The sequence below is a fragment of the Corvus hawaiiensis genome, chromosome 12 (genome assembly GCF_020740725.1).
Source record: "Corvus hawaiiensis isolate bCorHaw1 chromosome 12, bCorHaw1.pri.cur, whole genome shotgun sequence".
In the NCBI taxonomy this organism is placed as follows: Eukaryota; Metazoa; Chordata; class Aves; order Passeriformes; family Corvidae; genus Corvus; species Corvus hawaiiensis.
Window position 1 is genome coordinate 5,432,317 of NC_063224.1, and position 24,272 is coordinate 5,456,588.

The 24,272-nt window shown below is 40.6% G+C and overlaps 1 long non-coding RNA gene across 3 annotated transcripts in view; it reads left to right on the forward strand.

The window, feature by feature from the left end:
- Positions 1 to 2,090: 2,090 nt before the first annotated feature.
- Positions 2,091 to 24,272, forward strand: part of LOC125332351 — a 57,846-nt gene continuing 35,664 nt past the window's right edge. For 2 of the 3 annotated variants that reach the window (XR_007206453.1, XR_007206452.1), the window contains exons 1-2: positions 2,091 to 2,347; positions 9,416 to 9,612. This is a non-coding gene — a long non-coding RNA (uncharacterized LOC125332351). The remainder of the gene's footprint in view (positions 2,348 to 9,415; positions 9,613 to 24,272) is intronic. The other variant, XR_007206454.1, reaches the window with a different exon arrangement.

Below are 24,272 nucleotides of genomic sequence, written 5' to 3' on the forward strand. Positions count from 1 at the left end.
GTGAGAAAAATGAGCAGTGTAAATATAACTGGAGAATTCAGCCCCGAGTACATTCAGTTTTCAACTGCCATGATAGTAAACCAAACAGTAACAACCTGTGAAATGCAATTATAAATATCTGAAATAAAGTTCGCTAGGATAAAAATCAGATATGCTGTAAAGTGTACGGAACCATGATTTCTCCACTCCATAATGGAGACACACCTACCAAAATCATAAGTATGACAGAGGAAACATTAGTTCATAGAACAAATAATAGTTTTTCCTCACTGACTTACCAGATTTCCTAATTCATGCAAAACACAGTAATACGAAGGGAAGTTTTTTGGATGTTGAATTTAAGAATACACTGAGTTCATCCAGTTTTTTAATTTCAGAAAATCCACTGGAAAGTGGGTCTAACTGTCCTGCCTCAGGTATCAGCTGAAGTACATTGACTGTCGGGAGAAAAAAGAAAGTGCTGCTTATTTTTGAATGGCAAAAGATGAGTTGTTCCTTAATAGCATGACTGGTTATGTCATGAGCAAATACCCTGTGCAGGACAGAGATCATCTGTGATAAAACAGAACCATGCAATTACCTCAGGGTCCTGAGCTGCCAGCCTGGGCCACTTGTCCAGCTGAAGGGCAGAACTGGTAAAGTGCTGGAATTTAAAGGTTGACTTGCGTAAGGCTGGATTCTGGTTGTAAACCTGTTCTGTTGGATAATTCGCACTGTAGAAAAACCTGTGAATATTTATTGGTGGTTGCAGTGTTCTGGAATCTGTAGGAGGACTCCTAGATTAGCTGCTTTTCAACCTCATTCCATTTTTTGTAGGGTAGTTTGGGGCGATTGTGTTCAGAAGAGTCAGGTGAAACTGGAGAGCACACAGGGAAGGTTTTGTGCCTGGCAAAGGTGTCTTTGAGATTTGCTCAAGACTTTTCTCCCTAATTAAGTGGGTGTCTTCCTTGACTTTGATCTTATGAGTCATTAATCTAGAAACTACTTACATTCTGCAAGACATCCCTGGATAAGTCTCTCCATTTATTTATATCTGTAAGATGATTTAACACTAAGTTAATGATTTAGGGACCTATCTGATTCCCAGGAAAGCAAGTCAGAGGCTCTCACTGTCCCTGTCTAACCAACTGGGTATAATACCTACTTACATTTAAATACGTTTACATTTCCACAAAAGAATTTATATTGCTTTCTAATACCTTGGATGCAGAGCTTTTTATAGATTACTACCCCATAAATCGTTAATCCTTACTTTTTAAGTTATCTTTCATTAGAAATGGAACAAAAAACAAAGCTACAAGTACAGACCTAAACCCTTCACATTTTGAGAAGTTCCAGATTCAGGTACCTTGAACATAAACTTCATTCTGTGGCTTTGGATTTAGACTAAACAGAAAATAAGCCTATTTTCAGGTTCCAATTTGAACATATGGTAAATTCTTAGGAGATTATTTGGCCTGATGGGTTTGTGACACTGGAAGAAAGTTGAAATCAGAAAAGGTAATTTCCTTGCTCTATACTGAAAAGCAGTAAAATTGATTTGTTGCTGATATTTTAGGGATATTTGTTTCTAGAGACAGCAGGGAAAAGCTAATTTAGCCAGAAAGTCTTCCTGTTTTCCAGGACAAATCTGTCTGTTTTTCTGTTACATTGTCGTTGCCTTCAGCAGATGGGGAATTAGTAGCCAAGGAGTACAGGAGCTGCTAAGAAATTCTGTCTTTGACTTTAGAAACCTAATGCATGGAAAATTAATTTTTGACTTGGGAGCTGCTGGTTTATACAAACTCTGGTGGCACATGCCTGCCTCACGAGGGAATCTGGAAAGATGCTTTGGGAAATTTAGGAGCTGAGCAGCAACTCTCTTTGGCTGTTGGTGTCACTGAGGCATCCAGTTCCTCAGGAGGGTGCTGAGTTGGGCTGATGAGAGCATGGCTCTGGATGAACACATAGGAGAGCAGAGATAATAATTAGTGCAAAGGCGTGTGGGGGAACATCTCGCTCTCACCGAGGACAGCACGGAGCCGCACCACCCACGAGGCATCACTGGGATGATAACTTAATTGAAAAGAGTTGCTCAAGCATGTACCATGCCTGGCACAGAGGTAGAAACTTCTGCTCCAAGTAATGTTTTAACAAGTTGTTTTCTTTTTTCTGTTGTCACCTGAACCAGAAGATTTGGGTGCTTGCTTACTGCATAGATACACCTCAGGTTAAGCCTGATTTTTTCTTTCCTTTGTTTTGTTTCTTAAACTGGTTGCATTCATGTGCTCAGGCCTCTTCAGCACTTCAGATCCCAAGTGAAACAAGAAATGGGAGGATGCAGAACAAAGCCACCGTGAGTACACAGGTGAGAGGTGGAGTGTTCTACTTCATTCCAGAGAACAGGAATCATATCTGGTCAGTCAAGCTTTTATTCCAGCTCCAATTTTTAAAGAAAATATTTGCAGGAAAAATAAGCATTTGAAGCTAGACTACTAAATTGAAATTATATGGGCTGATTTATAACAAGAATTGAAAGTCCAACACTTTCTTCTTGATTGTAATTTAAGGTTAAATGGAAAAAAGTAAAATTAATATCAATGATACACACCAAAGTAAAAAGGAAAAATGTCCTACTCTGCCTGACAATTCCTTCTCCTTTGAAGGTACCTCTGCCTCTTTTTCTTTCCTCCAGAGAAGCAAATTGTAGCATATCTGGGAGAATAACTAATTTAAGCTGTTTTGGACAAAGAGGGGCGAACCCATTCCTATATCAAGTCTGTTCAAACAACACTGAAGTTCCTAAGTATTGAATGGACTGGAACTTAGATGTTTAGGGTGATGTGCACTGTGGCTCTCCCTGGTGATCTGGGTGCTTGCAGACAGAGAAAAATTTCCTCTGCTGCAGCTGCTGCTTTGCTGGTCTGGTCTAGTCTGGCATTGCACAGGGACCTGTGACCGAGGAGAGGGTTGGTGTGTTGTGCACCACCTTCACTTTCTGGGTGACTTCAGATGGGACTCCTGACAGCTCATGTCTTGTGAAGTCCACAGGGAAGAATATTTTATGTCATTGTTTGTGGAGGCAAGTGACTAAAAACTGTGGGAAGCTGGTTGTCCAAAAGAAATCGGGGATCTTAATTATATTCTCTGAGTTGTGAAACAGGGTGGCAACCAGGCTCCAATATTTCTCTTCCCAATCTGTGCCACTTCCAGACCTGATCTTACCCGGCCGGGTCGATAAAAGACACATTCTTGCCTTCCTGATGTCATCAGAACTGACACTGCCTCCCTCCTAATAGCCCTGTGTGTGCATTTAGTGAAAGGGAGCATAAATTTGGAACTTCATAAAAACACCACTTAGAGCACAGAAGAATTTATAATGGTGACAGATATGCACAGGTGACCTCCTATCAGAGAGTGAACATTTGTCTTTTCTTAACCCTGCTCTAAGAGGAGATGATCAGCTAACCTGATCAGCACAGCCTGCACCATACGCACTCTGGTGCTCGGATTGACAGAGATCTGGGTGATCCAAGCCCCTGGAATGTTGCTATATTTTCTGTATGGGTAAAGAGAAGAAAAAGTTTAAAACAAATATCCTATTGCTCCTTTTCTACATCTTGGTACAAAATGAAATCACAGACTTGTTTCTTTATGAAAACACCAGCAATGGTTTCATTTCAGTGACCTGGCAGCCCTACTGTCCACCGAGCTGTCTCACAGTAGAGGTTAACTTCAGCCTAACTCCCCTAGCCCTAATCACTTTTGAGAGAGTTAAGCACTGCTGAAAGCTTCTGGTGTTGAGTAGGGAGCCTGCAGCCATCCAATAAACCCCACTAAGCACAGAGACTGTGAGGGTCTGTTTGCAGCCCCTTGTGTGTTAAAGCTGCAAAGTCTCTGGGCACAGTCCAGTTGGATGTAAACAGCATTCCTTGCCGGGGCAGCAAACGATACCTTCCTCCCTGCTGGGCCTCAAGATGTAGCCAAAACTTGTTTACTCTGTAATTTAGAGTTCATTGTAATCTAAATAGGGATTTTTGCAATGCAAATAGGGCTGTACAGAATGTAATACATTTTATTTATCGCTACTGTTAATTATGACTGTATAGCTTATCACTCATCACATAACCTGGATTGCAAAACACAATGTTTCAAACACACTTTAACTCTCAGATCATGATCAGTAAAGAGAATATATTATACTTTTAATATGCACTTTCCCCCACAGTATTTTACAACAGCCTGCATAAACTCCATTCTGCAGAAAAGGTTTCCAAGAAACAAAAAAAAGAAATATCTTGATTCATGTACAAAGGTAGTTTCTGATTGCATATAGTGGGCAAAAAAAGTGTCTTTTTATTTGATTTCCTGGAGTGCTCACTTGTCCTGACTGTTATACATCTATGAGGGAGCTGCTATTAAGCCTAAAATTCTGAGTATTAGAAGATCATCCCATAACGATATAATGCTAGGATAAATAACTGCAGTTCAGCATGGCTAGAACAGTCTGATGGACTCAGTGCTCTTTAAAGGTGCTGAAACGAGAAATGGAGTGCAGAGGTTCAGGAACAACAATATTCAGTGAAGGAAAAGTCTCCTCTCTCCTTGGCCTGTAGGAGGTGATCTAGGTTTGCTTCTATAATTTACACCTGTCATAAACTAATAATCAAGCTCAATACAAAGTGAAATTAAAGTACTGCCCAGTGAAGAGAGATGAAGTGGTTAATATTTGTTACATACCCTGATGCTGGACCTTGGCCTTCTGACAACACCCACCATTCTCGAGGTGCCGTTGCAGATAAATGATTCCCTCTGGCAGAGATAAAGCACTAAATGCTTCACTGTTGTCCATCGAATACCATGACCCTTATGCACCAAGAGGTTAGAAATCTTTTATTAGCCAGTTGCTGTTCTAAGTAAAGGTTTTTAGGCTAGGTCTAAGAAGCCTGGTTCCATGAGTTTTACTAAACTCTCCATCTCTTCCTACACCCCACTGCATTTCAGAGGGCAGTGCAGGTGGGAACAGGTCACCCAGAGAGACCTGGAACCATCCATCCAGGGAGGCTTTCAGGAGCTGCCCAGGCAGAGACAAGTTTGATCTATAGTTGGCAATGTCCCCATGCTGGGAGGAAGGTGGAACTAGATGGCAGCTAGAGATTTCATCCAGTCTCTGCATCTCCTTTCAGCTCCCCAACTCCAGTAAGTCCCTGATAAATGCCAGGGTGTTGTAGGTCTTACACAGCACTCATCACCCTCATATCTGAGATTATGCCTGGTCCTGCAAGGACTGAAAACAGTGGGAATGTGCCAGGAGATCCCAGTGCCTCAGGCATCTCTCTAAGTTCCCATCCAGCCCATGCACCTGCGTTCCTTCTCACAATAAATGAGCAAGAGGATTAGGTTGTGATGTGCTTCTGGATTTTGGCCTAAAGTGGAATTGAGGGCATGGCTCAAGAATATACATAGATTGAGGAGATGCTGCATCTTCTACAGATCAGGCACAGCCCCAGTGCCTAAAAGAACTGCTGATTTTAGCTGAATTTTGCCACAATAAATTTTTTTTCAGCAATAAACTTAGTGGTGAGACTGGCCACCATAAGTGAGCATGATGCTGGAGGGAGACACAGAAATCAATGCAGGTATTTGGCAAACTAGAATATCTGACAGTGTTGGAATTAACAAAGCTGGTTTAGCATTTCCCCTGCCAGTATCCACTCTTGTAAATAAGAATTTCATTTTTGTTGATATAATTGCAGTCAGCAAAATGTTTTGTAGAGAGAGAAGTTCTGTCTACAGTATTTTCTCTGATACCTGAAATTCAGAGTGGACATGACATATTGTTTTGCTTTGACTTTCATTTAATTTGAGCATTATGATGACACTGAAATAACGGGAAAGTGGTAGCAAGTATTCTTCATTTGAATATATTATCTTAGGTCTCACCAGCTGCAGAAGTTGCATTTACATAGACAGATGGTGGTGTAAGAGCCACCACTACTGACTGTTCCACAATGTTAAGTAGTTTTTCAGTGTGTGTAAGAGGCAGTGCTGATTGTGTTAGGAGTACTAGCAGCAACCTGTTTTGTTTCTTCTTCTATAATCCAAACCCCCAACAACTCCAAAAACAGTAGTCGCTGTGGAGTAGCTGGTGTAAAGATGGAGGCAGTAAAACTGTCATGTTTGAAAATGCCATTTGGGAGCTTCCACAATTTATTTTCTGAATGATTAGGGAGTCTGTCACAACGTAAAATATTTGGAAGTAAGCTGTCCTATGTTCAAAGGTATGCGGCTTGTCACAAGAGCAGTTACACTGCAGCTAAATCCTTGGTGATGTAAACAGCTGTCAGCTTTCAATTAAATAGGGATCACTCCATGTTTTTGCCTTGCCTCTGAGATAAGGGAGCCTTGTTGTGTCTGTGCCAGAGCATCTACCTGTGCAGAGTGCTGCTCAGCAGATTGCTGGTACCAGTTGTTTTCAATGCACAAAGTTCTGAGTATTACCAGGAAAGAAAAAGCCTGACCCTTCTTCCTCTACCTGAGGTGCATTGCTGTACAAGGGTCAGGAAAACCCCTCCTGGCTGAAGGGCAGGGACCAGCCCAGCTCACACGGCCGCTGGCACAGGTGTGTCTGGCACTGGTGGTGCCGTGGCCTCTGTCTCAAGGTTACTGTTGGTCATGGGAGCATCAAGTAGCTCTTTCATGCTCTTGGTTGAAAGGAGGCAGATTGCCTTGGTTTTGGTCTGTGCTGTGCTTTCTCCCTGTGTAGTGTACCCAATGTAGTCATGAACATAATTAAATATTTGTAACCATGTACATGTACACGGGGTAGTCTGGATTAAAACATAAAATGAACAAGCGTTACAGGATTTTCTCCAAGAACCCAATTAAAAAGATGTGCTTTCCATCACAAAGATGCTATCAACCCAAAAATCTTACTTTATATTCCCAGGACAGATCATTAATAGTATTTCAATCAAAATTTGATTATAATAATCCTAACCTGTTTAGTATAAGATGTGCAGAGCCTTTTATTTTTTTAACTGGATGCAAACAGTAACATTGCCATCATCAAAAAAGTTAAAAAAAAGATGTATTTGATATTGAGGTAATTTAAACTCATTTCAGCAGAGACTGTAGACTAGGGGCAAATGTTTTCTATAAAGCTGCTCTTTCTGAACACCAGCATTTATGAAAGTCACATCCACTAAATCCGTGGCTCTGTCTTGTGAATGTTTTATCTAATTCTAGTGTTGCTAGCACGTCAGAGGGTTGTGCTTTTTGGGAGGTTTCCAGTTGTCTGGTAGAAATCCAGTTGCTTATTCATGGATGAAATCTGATCAAGATGGAAGTTACTGCAATGAGTGGAATTACCTTTTGGCTTTGATGAGCTGGTCTAAAACTGGAGAGAGAAGCAAAATTCTATTATACGTGATTTTTCCTCTCCAGTTTTATTTATTTCCTTTCCCTCCCCTCCATCCTTGCACTTTTCTCTGGGCACTTGGCAAATCCACAAGTGCCATTAATGTTGTTCCTTGACTGAACATTAAATGTGTATTTTTGAACACCGCCTCCCTATCTTGCGCCTCCCTGGAATGCCCCAGTCTTGTTGGCTCAGGGATTGTATTTGTTCTTGGAATATCCCAAGGGAAATCCCATCACTTTTCTTCCATTTGCATGACCTAATGATTGTTTGAAAGTCCCTGATTTTGCAGCTTCTTTCTTTTAAAGTCTGAATTTTGAAGTATATGTATTAAATTGGACTTTGGAGAACTTTAACCCAGTTCACTTCTTTTAGCCCAGGCATGAAAAGCTTTACTGGACATTATGTGATGTCCATGTAAATGCTGAGATAGAGTTGAGCACTCGACATTTGCCTTAAAGACAGAATACAAACAATGAAAATACACCAACCTTCAGCCCACAGTCATTATCTGTGGTACCTTAGTAATAGATGTAATGCCTTGTGCAGAGTTCAAGGCTCTCATATTTAAAGACTGAGGGATTTTTCTTCCCACAGAGTTGAAAAGAAAATGTTGTAACTAAAGACAACATTATTTTTATTAGTTTAAAATGGGTTGTGAATAATCTGAACAAGTACAAAAACGCCCGCATGCCTGCTAGTCAATATAGGATATTTTTATCTGCCATTGCAGTCTACACCACTTCTGTATTAACCATCTTAAGCAAAAATATGCCAGACCATTTGGGCCTTAGGATAATGATGTTGTGATTTATTGCACTCTGTGATTCCATCCTGCAACAATTACCAGAAGAGCTGATAATGGTCTGCAATTTGTTTTCCAGAACTGGGAATAGCTGCCAGCAAGAGCCACTGTCAGGGAAAGGCAGTGGCTGTTTACCTGCCCTGCTCAGCCAGTCCAGGGAGGACAGGGCAGTGAAACCCTTGGGAATGCACAGCAAAGTGCCAGCCTGTTAACTGAGAGCAGCTGTTTCTCATGAGGTGCTGCAGTGGGACCCAACAGTATAAAAACTGACTTGTTATTGAGTTTCTATAAAAAATATGAGACCTGACTAAAAGAATGGGTAGTGTATCAGTTTTTTTACCTTTCAGTTCACTCACATCAATTTAAGACATGCTCTTGATTCCAAGAATCAAGTCACACCACCCTGTTTTTAAAGAGCTCACAGCTCTAGCTATTGGTGGAGGTTCCTTATATTGGAATTTACTGTAAGCACTTGTCATAGTTATATGGAATCTTTATAATCTGTGGGGTTAGAGATGTTTCCTGTTTCGAACAGGTTTCTTGATGACTTTGGTTCAATGTGTTGAGGCTCCACACTCATTTTTCAGGACTTGATCCTGCCCTGCTGTGACAACTGTTTGTCAGCTGCCAAGAGATGAGAGTCTGTGAATCTCAGTATAAAGGACAAATATTCATCTTCATATAAGATGATTTCATACTTATGGAAAGTTTGTGGGTTTCCATTACTATCAGTAAGGTTGGCTTAGTTCTCTTTAATTGGAAAGGGATTGTAGGCTACACAAAAGTAGTTTGACAGAAGCTGTCATAGCCTAGGTCTTGGTAAATGACCAGAATAGGATTTCAGCACTTAATGAACTGAGAACATAAAGTGATACACAAATATTTTGCAGACAGAGAAAAAACTTTTTGGCTTCTCTAAGAAAAAGAAAAGGTTGGTCTGTATGTTGTCATTGGAGAATGAAGCTGTTTTTTTTTAAAAAAAGCTGCATTTGGCTTAGCCTGTATTCTATTTCCTCTTTTGCTGGTTCTCCTTATGCATTTAGAATCTGCTCTGCTGTGCTCAGTACCTGGTATTTTTCATGAGCAGTCATATAAGTAACAGTCTGCTACTGGAGCATAGTAAATACTGGTTCTATTATTCTGACTTCTTTAGGCTTGGTGTCCCAAGTTTTAGAATGGTAAAATGGACTTTTACTGTGCTTTATTTAAAGGAGAACAATTAAATGGTTTACCTTCCTCAAAATAACTATTTTCCTGTAACATGGCTGGAAAGAAAGAAGGAATCTATTGACATTCCCATTGGTGAAAGTCAGAACATAAGGGTCTGGATCACATCCAGTAGCAGAACTAAAACCAGTCCTGTGTCAAGATGATGTAACCACCAGGGGATTGCAGATGCCAAGCACAGGTAAGAAAGGACTCTGCATTACCACTTCTTTCTTGTCTCTGCTTCCTTTCACACATACGCTCCTGTTTGTGAGCATTCTCCCCTGCATTCTCCAAAGTCACTGGGATTCCCAATAAGTTTTCAGCAAGAACAGGAATAACAATGACTGCAGGCACTTTAATGCACTTTTCCTTTGGCAAGGAGACATAAGTATTTTCCCACCATTCTTCTCCCCATTAGCAGCAGCTCTTTTTTTTTTTTTTTTTTACTTTCTTTTTGTCCCCCAGGTCATTTTGCTACAACACTTCTGAAGGGTTGTACTGAAGTCACTCTTCAGTGAGTAACCAAAATAATCAGGTATTAATTACAGCTAAAGAACAAGGTCCAAAGTGTGATTCATTGTAATTCTTCAGTTCATCTAGAGTAAATAGGACCTTATCTGTGGGGCTGCCTAGGTTTTTTACTTCAGTGATATGTGGAAACTATAGCTCAAGATCTTGGAGGAAACTTTGAACCCACTATACCAGTTTGAACAGGTTTGTGGCCTTTGGCTTTTTAATTTTTGCCTTGGTTCACTGTTAGATTTGAATGATTGCCAAGTACTGTAAAAGCCTGGAAATTGGATATTAATCTTGAAACTCTTATTTAGATTCTTTTCCCAAGGAGGATGTTGCACAAGAAACATTGCCCGTCCATCTGGTCATGGGAGAGTGTTTTCCACTTTTGTTTCAACTCTATTCTCAATGAGAATGGAAGAGACTCAGTACTTTGCAAGAGTAGACACTGAATCTACAAAGCAATATGAAGATGTCATTGTTTAAATGACTGTATGGTTATTTTCATTAATAATATGGCTTTGCACTCATGTTAAACCTTTCCAGTAAAACGTATCAAAAGGTTTTGCCATTTATAATTCATGAAGCAAATACTTTTATTTTTGTGTCTTCACAGAATAAATTTTGCTTGAAGTGGGAGGAGATTACGATATTTAAGGGCCTTAATTGGCCTAACAGAAAATATTAACCACTTGTATATTACTTTACTCACTATTACATTTCTATAACTCTTTTGAGAAAGTAGGGATTTGAATAATGTTTTAGTTTCAGTTCTGAATAGGTGTATGTTAGTACTTCTGTAATTTCTTGGAAGTACATTGGAATTAAGAGTACTTAATAAAAAAAAAAAAATCTTTTCATGTTGGAAGTCCAGCTTATAATTAACAAAATTATTTTGAAAACTCTATCTTGCATTGCAACCTTTCAGTCTTTTGCCCACATAATTTCTGTTGGTTTAAGAAATCCAGCCAGTGCTCAGTTGATATGAAACTCAGACAAATAGACCAAATTAATAATACAAGTGGTTATTCCCATGTATGTATGCATTTATAAATAATACTTAAGGTTTATGCCTGGTAGTGTTTTTTTAGCTTCAGCTGTAGTATATGAAAAAAGTGGGTAAGTATAACCATACCTTGGTTATTATTTCACTGTATTTCCTTTTTGTGCATTTATTTGACAAAAAGTGGTACTTCCATTCATCCATGGCAGAAGATTGTATCCAGGGCTTCTCAAGAACTTCATAGGCCTTGAACTTTCTCCTGCTCTAAGGACAATAGCATCAATTTTTCTTTCTGGGAGATCTTAAGACTTGAATTGAGCTGTCACTGATTCCAGTACACTCAGTTTGGGCCCAAGGCAGACTCTGATCATCTCTATGAGGAGGTCGCACAGAAAAGCCCAACCTAACTCATAACTTGAGTGAGCAATCCAAAAGGAGAGAGTTCAGCAAGGAAGTCTGTGTATTTCTTAAAGGTGGTGTCTTCATCAAGTGCAAATCAGGTAAGTCCAGGACTGTTAGGATTTGTCACTTGAGTTCTTGAATCTGTGCTGATTTACCCCGCTTTTGGTCTGACCCTTTGATCCTGACAGGCTTGCAAAGAGCAAACTCTATTTGCAAGTCTAATAATGTGGCTGAAACTGGTAATTACTATACATACTTCTGGAAGATCTATAATATAATTAGCAGCTGCTTTGAGTTGCAAAATTACAATAAGAGAAGATTTACGTACTTCCCTTTAACTTAAGTATAGTTTACTTCAATAAATACTATTCTGAGATAAGAATAAATGCATATTGCATTGGGCAATCTTCCCTGTGACACTGTATGTATTACCTCGTTGCTCCAATTATCCAAAATGATGTTGCTTTCCCTTTTTCCCTGCTTTGATTACCTTTTCAAGTGTTCTGTACCACCCTTGCCAAAGGGGTGCAATTATCCCTACAGGGATACCTCTTGGCTTTGGGTGGAGAAGTTGTGTAGACGTGTTGCCAGTGTGGTGGCTCGGTGAATCAAACTCTGCCCTTTCATAACTTCTTTCATTAGGAGTCCCACCTGAGAGTCTGAAGAAGCCTTGGTGCTTTGGGTAGGAAAATGACTGAAGCCAGTGAGCAAAAAAGCTGTTCCTGCCCTGGTCTGCCTGGTCCCTCACCATCGCTGTGCTTCCCAAGCTTTCTGGTTTGGCTCCTCCAATCCTGGATGTTCCAGTGCAGAGGCAGTGTCCCCCAGGTGGAATTGGAAGCCCTTAGACAATCATTTATCACTTCTCTGGAGCTTCATTAAGCAGAAGCAGACCTGAAGTAGTGAATGAACTGTGTCCAGGGCCTTCTTGGGTTTGAAACTCGAAGCAGGAGCCTTGCTGGCAACAGGTCCAGCCGTTTATATCTCAAAAGCCCAGAGGATTCTCAGTTCTTAAAGCCAGCTCCCCCACAGGGAGTCCTTCCTGACACAACCTTCACAAAAAAATGTGTGAGAATGCCCTCACCAGAACTTCATCCCTTTCAGGCATTGTGTCTCCAGCAGGACCAATGACTTAAGTTCTTCTGCTGAGGTTTGGGATTGCAGAGCTCATTACAGGGGTCTAGCCTCTACTAAGGGTCTTCCTTGATTTCCACTCATGTCTAATATGGTGAGGACAAGTTTATTCCATTGCCTTTCAAGCCCTCTGTGCTCAGAAGAGATTAAGATTTAAACCTTCTACTGTCCCCTCAAAGGTGGAGTGAACATCAAAACAGCCTTGTGACTGAAAGTCTGACTGAAGCTAATAAAAACCTGTTCTCTTGAAACATCCCTGTTACTGCATGAGGAGCACTTCTGTAACCTGCCAGCCTTCAGCTCCATTGTACTGCTGTGGTGCAGTTCACTGATTAGGAACAATACTAGATGCACTTGTGATAAACTCTTTGTTGGATCTCTCACCTGTGCATACCTGTGCTCTCCTGAAACGGGGAAGCACAGACTACGTGCTGTGCAGCACTGCTCACCTCACTGAGGTAACAGCTAAAACGCCAAAGAGAAGATCATGACAATAATAATGATGATGATGATGATGATGATAATGATAAAAATGAAATGACACACTTGGAAAATTGCTCGTGTTACCTTTGCCTGAGCAATTTATAGAAAAACTCCCAGTTCCCAAATCTTGAATTGGGAGAGAAACTCCCAGACAGCAAAATTGGAGGTGCAGTTATAATTTATTTAACAATGGAGTGGCTTTTTGGAGGTAAAAGAGGAAATGTTTCAGATTTAAAACATTAAAGTTGCCTGAAGCACAGAGAGAGTGAATTGATGATAGTGTGGAACTCTGGGTTTGACTCTTCATGAATGTGTCCCTATTGCCAGAACTTCAGTCCCAATTCAGAAAGATTTTAACTATTTTTCAGAAATGGATTAGATCCAATGAAAGCTTTTCTGCTGATTTTGAAAGGATTTTGGAAAAACTCCAAATTATAATAAGCTTTAACCAGTGTATTTTCTGGTTCGCTCTTGTAGTAGTAACACTGCTCTCCCTAAAAACTGCAGGATGATCTGGGACTTCATCCAACTCATGCTGAAGTCTTTCCAGTCAGATAGAATACTTGGTGAAAAAAATTAGAGGTGATTCCTCAGTAAATGCAACGCATTGTCTGTGATGGGTCTTGCAGTTACTCTTGCATTTATTCCAAAGCCTGGTACAGGATGCTTAGAAGAACTGCACAGTATTACCGGCCTTTGAATTATATCCTTTTTATTTTGCAGATTCTTTTTTTAATATAAAAAAAGGAGGAGGAAATCTACGAAAATGAAGACCGTGTCAACATAGTTCAATTTCTCAACTTGTCATCTTGTCTCAGTTCTAACTGGATGAGCCTGAAGAAGGCCCTATGGGCAACTTGTCAGCTCTAATCACCCCTTCTACTCTTAGCAGATATTTTATTAACACTTTTAAAGTTTTTTTTTAAATTTATTTTGTAGTCTACATGCTGAGGCAGCAGCCAGTTTGGTTTCCTTCATCTTCCTCTCTCTCTCTGCTGCCTGAGAGAGAGGTTGGCTCTTCTGCCATCAGAGTCCACAAATCACAGCAAAAGGGATTGTTGCAGTTTTCATAAATGTGGTGTTACTCGAAAATTATAGACTGCAACTGCTTATTGCAGTTCTGTGCAATGGCTGTAAATTGGGCCCTGTATCTTTCTGGTGACAGTCATTCCCGCAACAGGCCTTTTAGGAAATTGGAAGGGAAATTAAACAAGAGCAAGGGGTAGCTTTCCTTTTATCTTTGACATGCCTTCCTGAAATCCTTATCTATCATATTCAGGCAGAGATGCTGCTGAAATGGTGGTGGATTTAGATGTTGTCTGTCTCTGAAGCTACAGACTGCTGATCCTGCACGCTCTTTGAAGCAGGTCTGTTGACGAGGTCCAGATACAAATAAAATTTCATGAATGATGGACTGTGATGACATGACACCAGTGGAATACATTATTTCTCCATTTTCACTGTCCATTCATTTAAAAATCAGCTTTCTCAAAGCCATTTAAGTCTTGAGCTGAACACACACCATGGCCATAGGTAGGGAATGGCTTGCAGAGAAGATTGAGTGGTCAGTAAAGGCAGGCTACATGGTGACTTTTATTTCTCTTGCCCAGGAGATGAGTGAACTGAGCGTTCTGTTGTCCCCTTTTTTGGCTATCTGGACTGTGGATCCAGGCATGCAGGAATCAACAAGCCTACCTGTTTGATTGTTCACTTCTTGCGGGATGTGTGTGGATGTGTGGACAACTGTTACTGTCTGCTCATCCACTGGCCTAATAGCCTCAGCCAGCACAAAGGATGTTAGGTAGTGCATAGAAAACTAATATAATCTACTTATATATATGTGTGTGTGCCTATATATGTATACATGTTATATATAATATATAATCTAATAACTATATAATACCATATAAGGAAGGAAACTGTATGTGCAAGGTGGTTTCTGAGACTCAAAGCCTTCTTGAGGTGATGCACATTACTCACTGCCCTGTGTGCTGGGATGTGCCCAGTCCTAATCCAGCCCTGAAGTCCTGGCCTTCCTTCAAGTTTGGTTTGATGGGAAGGGCTCCTCACCTAACCTTACCTTTCTCTTCACCACAGAGCTTGCCTGAAATGAACTCTATGTTGACACTCGTGCAGGCAGAAAGTCTCTGTCTGGAAAGAAAAGGCCTTTTTATATCTGTTCTCCAGAAGGAGAACACGTTAATTCTGGCTATGGCAGATCCTCTAGGCCCGAACCTCTGACACACCCAGTATAAAGAGAGTTTAAACAAGCACTTACCCTTAAGGGTGGGAGGGATGCTCAGTTTTATCACCTCACCACACCCCAGTCCTGGTTCCTCCAGGCCCTGTTAGAACAGCCAGGTTCGTTCCCTGTGTGCGGTAAGTGCTGAGGTTTGTGTCCCTCAGCAGTCACCTGCTCCAGGATACTCTGTGCTGCAAGAAAAGGGTCAGGTACAAAAGCACCTTTTTGCATGGGTTGGGAGAATCAGTCAGTGCTAGGAAATGATAGATTTAACACCCTCACACAGCTCAAACCAAACCAATAACCTGACCTCGAGACACCTGTGCCTCTCCACCATTGCTGGTGCCAGTGGAAGAGTGTCTCACCTGAACCCAGCAGGACAAACCCCAGACATGCCTGGCAGGAGCTGGCACCAGTCCAAGGTTGTTCTCACCCTTCTGCCCGGGCAGAGCTTGGATTGCTCTTTGTGCCATGTTTAAAGGAGCATGGGCAAATTTCAAGGCAGTTAAACCCAGTGATCTCCTTATCTTTGCTATTAGTATTGCTTTTGATTATTCTGAAAGATAGATGACAAGAAACCAGATTTGCTTTTGATCTATAATACCATGTGTTTACTTTTCACTAAACCCAAACAAGGAAAACATATAACTCTCTTTCACTTTTGTCTGCCCTCTATTTGTTTTCATGTACGAGCACAGTGCTTCAATGTTCAGGCTGTAGATGATGCCAAGGAAAATTGAAGTCCAAACCAAGAAGCTGCTTTCCCTGGAATTTAGAAAAACAAATACAGAGAGCTTTCTGTTGCTCATTTTATTTCATTTTCAATAAATCTAAATTTTGGGTCAACTCAACCTGACAGTGTTTATCTAAATAAAAATGCAATGGTTATGTGAATGAGAACTGGTCCTTAAATCAGAGAAGGAGGAGACTTTGATTAGTGTTTGGCTAGGAAGAAGGCAACTGTCTAAAGGAAGAGGATTTGAGGACCTTGCCATGTTCCACTGAAGTGGGTATAAATTTTATCAGTACCTTTGAAGCAAATAGAATCAGACTCTAAATTGGTGATTCTGCATTACTTAATAACTCTTACTCAAATCTAGTGCTTCTGGCTAACTTCAGTTTTTAGCTGGAGAGCTAACTGGAGATGTTATTTGGAGTTGCCTTAAATCTATCTGCTACTAAATGATTTACTGGATATTTAGATACCTATAATCCTGGAATTAGACCTACTGGGATATAAATCCCTGAAGCTCACAAGCAGTTAAATAATGACTAAACGGAAAAAGGAAAAGCCCATCTAGTCCTTTCCATGCTAAGGTATATAATAGCACAAAATTGGAAAAATCTATCTTCCACACCAAATAGAGTGATTACAAATGAAGGCGAGAACATTATCCAAAAATATTGGAAGCTGGAGAAGTACTGTGATCAAGTAGAACAACAAACAGTTTCTGAAAGAAAGGGAAACTACATAAATATTTATGTATGTGTTTTACAGGGTCTGCACTGACACCGAGTTCCTTCTGTACACGCTTTTATCAAAATTCCTAGCCAACTGAATTCCATGCGTTTATTGCAAAGTTTTCCTTTTCCTTTGCCAGGAGGGCATATCCAAAGCTCTCATAAGGAGGCTGAAAGCATGGGCTGGATTTGCTCAGGTCTGCGAAACTTCTTCTGTCTTATTGGGAGCAAACACAGACTGGATTGCTGAGATGGAATTTTAGCAGCCTGCCTTCAAAGCCTGCTGTAGACAGGAGAAAGCTGCCTTAGGACTTCAGTGGCCCAGGAACCAGGCCCTGTGGGTATCCTTGCTCTGTGTTTTCCAGTCCCTGTGGGTTGGTAATACGGTTCTCATTGTAGACAGCCAAAATGTAAGAGCAACATCCACAGTTCTGGTTGCATTTTTTCCAGAAAAACTGGTTTTGAAGGACCTCAGCTTGATTCAGTGCTGATCCAAAATACTGCACAATGGTGAAGAAATGAGGAGAGAAAGTTTAAGCTTGTAGAATGGTGCTTTGCACAGCTATTGCTGAAAGGGACCAACGGTGTTCATTTGATGGAGTGTGTGAGGCTGCGTGCACGGCAGCATCTCTTGAATCGAGGGTTACTGTATGCACTGCAGAGATCCTGGGGGAAAGGAGGTTATACACTTCCATCCTCATTCCCAAAGTGTTCCTGGAAGAGCCAACTGCTGAACTGACTGTGGTGCTTCCAGCACCTCGTCTGGTCATTCTGAAATTGATTTCACAAATATTTCATGTTTGCCAGGTGGGCTGATGAGGAAGAGGTGAACTCTAAGAAGAATTGATTTTACCCATGCTCTGCTACAGAACCTCATCACCTTAATATTGCAGAAGTTTGGCTGCGTCCTGCAGTGCTGGTGTTAAGAAATTGGGAGCAATTCCCTCAATAAGGTGACTTACATGTGACTAATGACAAATACTGCAAGCCCTGCACGACTTCTGTATAAATGTAATTTTGTACAAATAATCACATTCATGTGCAGCCAGTGGATGTATTACTTTGATCATTTAACAAAATGAGCAGAGGCAGGTAATTAATTTTGGTTATTAAGTGTTTGCCCAGTATTCACAAGTAGGAGCAGATCATGGTTACTCTGCCTCTGGGGCTACTTATTTGCATAATTTGCTTTGTTTGGTAACAGTGTGCGATCCAGACGTCGGGGAAGAGTCATATAATCCCTTTATGATGGAATCCATGTGTTTACTAATACCCATGTTCAGTTTGTGTGAATGTATTTGTGGCCAGTCTCTGCCCACTGACTCTGGTTGTGTTCTCATGCAGGAGGACCAGTGAGCACCTGCCTATTTCAGGAGGAAGAGAGAGGCCTTGGCCAAATGCAGTGTGCTGGAGTCATGTGTTTCCCAAACTGCTCCAAATCTCAAAGCATTTCATGTGTTTTGCCCTTCAACATATGATTTATGTTAGTGAGTTGTGGAGTCAGTGCTTCCTTTGGTGAATTTTATTCTACAGTGGGAGTTACTGAAATGGAGAAGTGACAGAGGTTGCAGACCAGAACTTCTCACGTGCAGCACTGCTCATCCTCTTCCCCTGGCTCCTTAGCATCAGTCATTAGGGACTGGCTGTTTGATGAGCCTGCAGGATATGTACCAAAGCCACCAGCCCTTCTGAAACTTGCTGCTAGCTCAAAAGAGCTTCCTTAGAGTTTTCTTTTTTCTTGAAGATGCACACTTTAGGAGCTTCTCCAAAAAATACCAACGAGAGCAGAAACAGATAAATGTTAAGTTTCCTTTGCATTCCACAAGAGGTCCCAGCTGGTCTTTCTCTTCCAGCAGTAACCCTGGGGCAGAAGGCAATGCTTTTTATTTCCTCTCACACTCTGCAAAACAAAACCTTAACAAGGCTTGACACAGTTGTTCTTCTCCATGTATAGTTTGGGGGGTGTTCCCTAAAAATCTCTCTGGATGCAGGGTTGCCTAAGATTTTCTAAACACTTTGGCTGAAATTCTATTCAAGGTTTTATCACAGGGCTTTGCATGTGGATAAATTTCAACCACAGTTTCTATTTCACCTGATTTTTAAGGCCAGCAGGAACCATTATAATCATCTTGGCTGACTCCAATAAGCCAGAGGATTTTGCTTAGTGATTGCTGCATGAAGCTTGTGGTAGAGCTTGAGCACATAGTTTAGAAAGGCTTTCAATCTTGATTTAAAACTCAAGTGACAGGGAGTTTGTCCTGGATAGTTTACTGCCTATCCTGGCTTGTTCTTGTGGATCAATTCTCTGAGTCAGAGAATTTAGGCTATACAAGAAAAGGAAGCAAAATATATCAGTGTCTCTCTCCACAACCTAAGCCTCAGATGAGACCAAAAATTGAGTATATTGAGATTTACTTTTTACAAATCAGCACACAAGCAGTTTCAGAATTTCACAGAAATACACATTAAAACAAGACTTCTGGAGAGCTGAAGCTTTTTCTTTAGAATATTTGTAGTGAGCTTCCCTATATGTTATAAACACCATCATTTTTATGGCAGTTTAAGTGTTTATTTATGTTCATGGAGGTTTGATTCTGGGAGACAGAGAAGGTGGAAAAAGAAAAAAGATGCTGTTCAGCAAGCCAGAAGAGAACTAAGAGTTGATAATTTGCTTTCAAGGAAAAAAATGAGCATTGCATGTGCTGAAAAAGTGTCTGGATCTGTGTTGGTTGTGCTGCAGCCAATCTTGCCTGATTGGACCTGTAGCCTTGCGTTCCAGTCCAGGCCCTGTGAGCTTGTCCTGGAAGTTTGCTGAGTTCACTCATTTCTGTGTTGATAAATGGGGTCCCAATATTCAGATTTCGTGCCTCACCCTGTTTGCTCCATATGGGAGCACATGGCATGAGCTGTACAGCCGTGACCTCAAATTTTGCTGGCCTCTTGGCAGTGTTTTGGCAAGGAGCAGTGGCAGGCACCACCTTTTGCCTTCCTTGTAAGCTGGACCATTACAGGAGCATTTCCTTTGGCATCAGGGAGTGCTGAAGGTTCCTTGGGAAATGCGCTGGCTGTGAGCTGTGAGAACACTACTGTGAGAGACAAGGACAAACAGAGGGCAGGGTACCAAAAAGTTATAACATTAGACAAGTCCAGGTTAAGGTCCTGTGATAATGAAATAAGGGTTGTCCATAGGAACAATCATTTTCTTAGTTGTTGGTTTTGGTTTTGTTTTGTTTTGTTGTTGTGTGGGGGGATTTGTTTGTTTGTGGTTTTTTTAGTTTTTTTTCTTCCTTGCTCTGTAAATGTCTTCTCAAAGTTCAGAAGAGATCTCTGCTAACAAGCATGGGGAAGAAAACATTATCAGCTGGAGGCCAAGTTAATAGTTGCCTATTTATTTAAGACTTTGCTTGTGGATGAGAAGAATAATTGCATCAATAGTTGATTATGCATTAATATCTGTAACATCTATTAAACCACTGGGAACTTGTAAATGGGGTATAAAACTGGTATAAAACTCTCCTGGTGCTGTTTGACTTCAACAAACCTTAAGAAACCACCAGGAGGTGGTCAGGAGCACAAGGGTGTTCTGCAGGTGTTGCTACTGCCTCTCCTCTGCTTTTTTAGTCCAGATTTTACTAGAGGAAAATTACTTTCCTACTAAAAAATGGAACACCTTTGAATATCCAAACTTAAACTGAATTCAAGTGTTTCATTGTCAGTATGTTAAAGATTTCATCTTTTGCAGGTTTATCCATCACCTAAACATCCAATCCTTCAGTATTTAACTGGTATTTGGACTCTAATGTTCCTGTGTCTTTAATGAGGAGCATTTTATATGTTATGGAGGGTACTTGTTTTTTAAAATGTTTTCATTTACTAATTAGGATGTTCTCAATGCTTAGAATATTTGAATCACCACATGATGCCAGGTAATTTTTAATTATATGTTAATGTCAATATAGTCCATACATACATAAGTACACAGTGAAGTTTCTAGGAGAGTGAAACATTAACCACAGCTGAGTGGTAAGAACGAGAACAGCAGTGGAAACAAGAAATTAGAGGGAAAACCCCTTCTTCTCTGCATTTAATGTCAGGATTGATGTATGTCCTAGATTGTGTAGCAATGAGATTTCATTGCCTGTCACAAAGTTCACTGCTGGCAATGGATATCCTCAGGTGCCACAGCAGAAGTGCCATTGCTGGCAGTGACGTTGCTGGGAATGTGTCTGTGGTGCACGCGCTGCGGCTGCTCTGCAGGTGCGTTTCACTCTGACCCATTCACATCACAGTCAGTGAGAATTTTCTCAAGGCTCCAATTATTTCCATCTGGGAAAGGAAGGATACACTTGACACAGGTGTCTGCTGGCCTTTTCAACTCTAAATGGCCCATCTCCAACTGGCTCAATGATGGGACTATCCACAGAGGAAAGGGGAAACATCCCTGCGTGCACACTTCCTTTCAGAGCTAACCTTTAAGCCACGAAGAACCTAAGATGTTTCAGCGTGCTTTGGATTGGTTATCTAGAGAAAAAGTTTGATGCAGGTATTTGTTGCCCATTTTATCTTAAACGGTCGGGAAGAGCTGGTTATCATGTGCCCTAAACTCTTAAATCAGTATTCCCAAAGCAATTCCCTCTCTTTTTTAAATTTTAAACTGAAGAGAACCCAGCATGCTCTACCTTTGCTTCTCAAGTCTTGCCCTTTCATTTCTTTTTTTCCTAACAGGGACAAGCCTTAAGCACAGGTGGCTGCTGTGGTTTTTTATTTCTGATGATAGCTATTGACCTGCCAACTGGCTATTCTCTTGGTAATAGTAAACAGGTTCCTAATGGCTAAACTTTCTTCCATTTAAATTCTGTAGTCCAAAAATAATTTAGTATTTTATAAACCAGGGAACATATTATTAAACACATACATCATTTTTACCACACTGTACCTCTGTAAAGCTAAGTATGTTTTAGGGTTTTGTTGTTTTGGGCTTTTTCCCTTTAAAAATTTTGGGATAGGCCTCCAAACAATGGAAATGGAAAAAATGAATTGGGTGATTTGTATGTAAGTAGAAGGCCTGGGAGCTAGAAGCTATACACAATTTCGACAGTGTGTTTGAAACTACATGAGAAAGAGTATCTGTCTGACAAGTAGCAGACTCCTTGCTGGTTATGATAGACTCAGAATCAATAGGTGATTTCAAGGAGTGTACTTCTCTGGATTATCTTGTTTTATATGAGTTATGACACCTAGAATTTTCTTTTTTCTTTGCTATTTACATAACTTGTTTAAATTGTAAAAATCCATTACACTTTCTCAGCTATTAAAAGAAAGGCAAGACCTTCCTGGCATCAGCTGGATGACCCCTTGAGATAAATGAGTATGAAAATATCAGAGCTTTCTTATGTTAATGTGGCCTGGGCAGGATCCCTTCTGGTATAGCCAAAGCATATGGAATTTATATCTCAGTCGGTACATCGGAAAATGAGATTATTTACTCCAGGATATGGTAATGCTCCCATTGACTCTCTGAATCTTTGTGAATGAGTGTGAATGCTCAGGGAGTTGACAGGCTGCTGTCACAGGCTCAGCCCAAGTGCAATCCAGCAGGCTCTGGTCAAGCTCTTGCACACGCTGCTCTGCCAAAGGACTTCAGCCTTCACCTACAGTGTCCTTGTTTTTCCATTACTAAGACTTTCCCAAACATACAGAGCCAAAGGGACACATTAACACATGCCTGCATGCCAGAAGGCACAGCACGTCTCTGTGACCAGGAAACACACTCGTTATTTAACAATGGATGGAGCTCTCCATGTTTGTTTTTCACCTGAGTTAATCTTGGCCACCTTAGTTAGTATCATTTAGGTCACCTAATATGTTATGTAAGTGAACTGTAGCTGGCCAGCATTTCCAAATTTCCCTTTCCCACAATAATGGGAAAAGACAGCTTTAGTTTTCCTCTTCTTGCCTCATTTGGATGTCACATGGGTACAGTTCTGTCCTATTGTTCTCTTCTAGAAAAGTCTGTGGGTTTAGCATTGATGATCCAACTCATCTGGACATCCCTTTGCATGACTAAAAATACATGTGTTACTACAATCAGTAACTTTTATTATTGGCATGGCTGCTGCTTCTCTTCACTGAAATTGTAATTTTCTTCTTTTTTTTTCAAATATATTCATATTCTGCCTTAAAGGATGTGTATTTTTCTACCTTTCTACCTATCCAAGCTAAAAAAAAAAAAAGTCAAAATGGGATTTTCTGGATTGCTCAGTTCTTGAAATAACCCATGGCCCCAAGTGGGTAGTCCCAATGGAGAAGAAGGCTGAAGGCTCAAGCAGGGATATTGCTAAATGGCATGAAGATTAGGTGGCTTAATCTAGAAATGTGGTCTGGGCCAAACTGTGGTTATGCAGGTTTTTTATTTATTTGGTAACTATTAGTGAGAGGAGACTGTTTATTCTAAAATATTTCCTTATTTTTCTGAATAATTATAGTTTATTTGGAAATTTTTTTTGTTCTTCAAGAGGTGTTTTTGAAAATCATAATTTTTTAGTAATTTGTGATATACATCCCCCTCTCAATACATATAAAAGTTAAAAAGTGTATTTCTGACTTTTTAGTACAAACACAAACTTTTAAATCCACATGAGCTTTTCTCATGCATAATGAAAATGAAACCCAATGGGAAGAAGTAGAAGAGAGAGAAAACATGGGCATAATTGGTTCAGGGATGGGAGAGCAGTGTGAGAGAAGGGACTGCTGCAGAAACCTTTCCCTAGCCAGGTGTCCCTGTAGCAGGGCTCTTCCTCCTGGAGCCATCCATCCCATAACACTGTTTTTTCACTGCTTCTCTTCCAGGGGTTGTGCTGGGGGGGAGCCTCTCACAGCTGACTTGAGGAGAGCAAACTCAGTGTTGGATTGCATGGCTTCCACCTTTGCACTCAGTGTGGAATTTGGGAGCTCTGTGGGGCACCCAGTGCTGCTCGTTAGCCTGACCTTACATCTCAGCAGCAGCCTGGCCAAACCTCTGCTCTTCGTGCCTCTGCTCTGCCCCAAACACCACAGGCACAAGTAATTTTGGATAAGTCTGTACTGAAGTTTGATTTAATAAATCCCTCTAATAAGTGCAACAAAGGAACAGAAAAGATCCCTTCGGTGGCTGAGCCAGCTTAAATGAGCAGAATGCTTTCTAATTAACAATCCAGTGGTTCACTTCACATGCTTGGCTTTTTATAAAGAGCAAACTGAAAAATACTTTTAAAGCATTCAAAGATATCTTTGTTTTAAAGGAGTAGAGAAATGCTGCTCTATCCACTGACCGCCACCAGTGATCCTAATGCCATGCAGCCCTAGGTCACTCTCACAAAATGGTTGCCAATATTTTCTCAGCAAACTCTCTATCGATTGCATAAATACAGTACAGTACCCGTGAGGTAGTGTTGACCTGTCACATAGTAAAGATGTGGCAAGCCCCATAATTCATTACCAGTTGGAAATAGAACATCATTGGAGAGATAAGGATAACAATGACTTTCCATCCAATGATAAATTACTAGCAGCTGCATTATTTTCCCTCACTTATATATGGCTCTCTTTATTGAATTTAGCTTGAGATAAATAAATGATCTGCCAG